The 2414-nt window shown below is 66.4% G+C and overlaps 1 protein-coding gene across 1 annotated transcript in view; it reads right to left on the bottom strand.

Moving 5' to 3' along the window:
- FAM3B (family with sequence similarity 3, member B) overlaps positions 1 to 2414 on the bottom strand; it is a 27380-nt gene that overhangs the window by 22592 nt on the left and 2374 nt on the right. The gene's annotated exons all lie outside the window — the stretch shown is intronic.

Genomic DNA, 2414 nt, shown 5'->3' with positions numbered 1-2414 from the left:
GGCTCAGGGGCTTCCCTTTGCCTGGCCTTCACGGGGGTGAGTACAGACACGTGCGGCTTCACTTTCAGGAGTTCGCGCAGCGGAGCTCGCATCCGCAGGGTGTCTGGCTGTAAAGAGCAGGGCCGCAGGGCGCACGCCTCCTTAGCAGCTGCCTGCGCCTTCCAGGAAGGATCAACGCTGGGGCTCGCCCGGCCGAAAACCCGACTGCGTCCTCTGTGCTCGCTCCCTACGCCAGTGTGACGGCTCAGCTTGACGCGTCTGAATAACGTCGGGGAGCTCGGGGAGCTCGGGGAGCCCGCGGAGAGCGGAGGAGACGGGGAGGAGCGCGGCCGCCTGCTCATTCCCTTCCCCCGGAGGTCTGGCTGAGGACCCCGACCTGTCTGCCGCGGGGGGCCCTCAGCAGCCGCCGCTCCCGGGACAGCGGTCACTCGGCCCAGCGATCCGTCCGCCTCCTGGAAGGGCCGCGGCTGGCCTGGCATCTCCGGTGGCCCGACAGCTCCTGGGGTCTCGGGGTGGCACCCTGCGGGCGCCCAGCCCGGCGGCGGGCCCCTGGGCGGCTTTCCACGCCTACTCCGGCGGCCCGGCGTTCGCCTGGCTGTTCGCCTAGGAGAGCGCCGCTGTTTGACGTGGGTCCCCAAACGCGGGCACACTCACCTTCACGCCGCCGGACCACGTGGGGCCGAGGGGGGCCTCCTGCCGGGGTAACTGGAGCAGAGGCCCCCCACCCCCCGGCCAGATGCTCCGCACTTCCCATGCGACTCCAGACTGGCGCTTACGCGCTTCGGTTCTGAGTAGGGAAAGGTCCCCTGTTTGCTTTCACCTAGAGTGCAGAAATTCCCCCACCGCTCCCGGGATCAGAATAAACTATCTGATTTTTCTTTTTAAAGCTTCTGAGCTCCATCTTGCTCAGAAATCCCCTCCCGGGGCCTCCCCGGTGGCGCAACCGGTCCAAGCGCTGCAGCAAGTCGCACCCCCGCGCCCCCCGCCAGGGAGGGACCCCAGGGCGCAGGAGGCCTCTCTTACTCCCCGCTGCCCCCTCGGCAGGGGGTCTCAGCGGATCCGTCTGTTCTGCTCCCATCTGTCTCTGGGGGTCCTCTCACCCCCACCTCTGGCCTGCACCCCAGTTGTGTGTGTAAGTAAACAAATCTTTAAAACAGAAAGCAACATTACCCGAAGCTGCTTTGATTTTGTCCATCTTGACCGGCCTCAGGTGGTCCACAGCCAGTGGTCCTAACTGGTCTCGGGTCTGCCAGCCGCTTGCCTGGTTCCAGCTCAACCGGCGTTTTGTCTGACCAGCGAGGTGCTGAGTGATTTGACTGGGGGCTCCTGTCCCTTCCGGATTCTAGTCAGAATCAGCTGGCCCCGGCCCAGGAGCGAGCCCCTCCCAGAGGGGCGTCTGTGTCGGGCAGTGTCTGCCCCACCCTGCAGCCTGCTGCCCCCCCGGGTCCACCCAGGTGACCCGCCCACCCCCTCTCCCTCTGAGGGGCAGCGGCCTCCTGCCCACCCGTGACCTGCACCTGCCGGGGCCTCTCTGCACTGACCCCTCAGCGGAGGCCGCGCTCCCAGGCCGCCCGCCTGGCCCACCAGCCTCTCAGCAAGCCTGTCCTGCTGGGCAGCTCGCCCTGCCCACTTGTGTCCATGCAAGAGTCCAATACTCCTGTCCTTTACCCTAATTAACCTGCTCTTTACATACAACTAAGGTCTGTCTCGTGGAGGAACTCGCCTGGGGAAGGGGCGCACTGGGGACACCTTTCCCAGAGCGAACCCCAGGATCCGCCCTCCAAACCCCTCAACTCCAAAAACAACATCATCAGGACCTGAGGACGGACGGGAAACAGCCCAAGCTCACAGCCGGGCCTGCCCTCAGCCCGTGTCGGCGGGGCCAGGCGGAGGCTGGTGGCCACGCCGCAGGGAACACTGGGAGGCGACCCTTCCTGTATTAGCACCTTTAAAAAAAGATTTATTTATATCTGCATACAGAACTGGGGTACAGGCCAGGGGGGAGGGGCGGTGAGAGGATTCGCCAGAGACAGAGCGGGGCGCAGGACAGGCAGATCCACGAAGGCCACTGCTGAGGGGGCAGCGGGGAGAGGGGAGGGGTCAGCCGAGCCCTTGACCCCCAGCCCGGGATCGAACTCACGCAGAAGAGGCTGCGGCCAGCTTGCGGGGTGCTGCGTGCTGGCCGTTGGGCCGCCAGGGAGGTTTAGAGAGGTTTTGTAGTGGGGGTCCCAGGAAGGGGGGGTCCAGGCCCGACCCCACCCCGCCCCCGCCCTCCTGGGGCGCACGGGCAGCAGGAGGCGGAGCAGCAGGGGCAGCCCTGGCGCAGAGACCCCTGAGGGGCCTGGGAGGCCCACGCGGGTCCATCCGGTTCCCGTTGCTCCCCCAGACCTGCGCGCCCGTTTCTGGCCCTTCTC

The sequence above is a fragment of the Condylura cristata genome, unplaced genomic scaffold, assembly GCF_000260355.1.
Source record: "Condylura cristata isolate star-nosed mole 26May11 unplaced genomic scaffold, ConCri1.0 scaffold00003, whole genome shotgun sequence".
In the NCBI taxonomy this organism is placed as follows: domain Eukaryota; kingdom Metazoa; phylum Chordata; class Mammalia; order Eulipotyphla; family Talpidae; genus Condylura; species Condylura cristata.
Note: the sequence above shows the minus strand (reverse complement) of the source record. Positions and strands in the feature narration are given on the sequence as shown.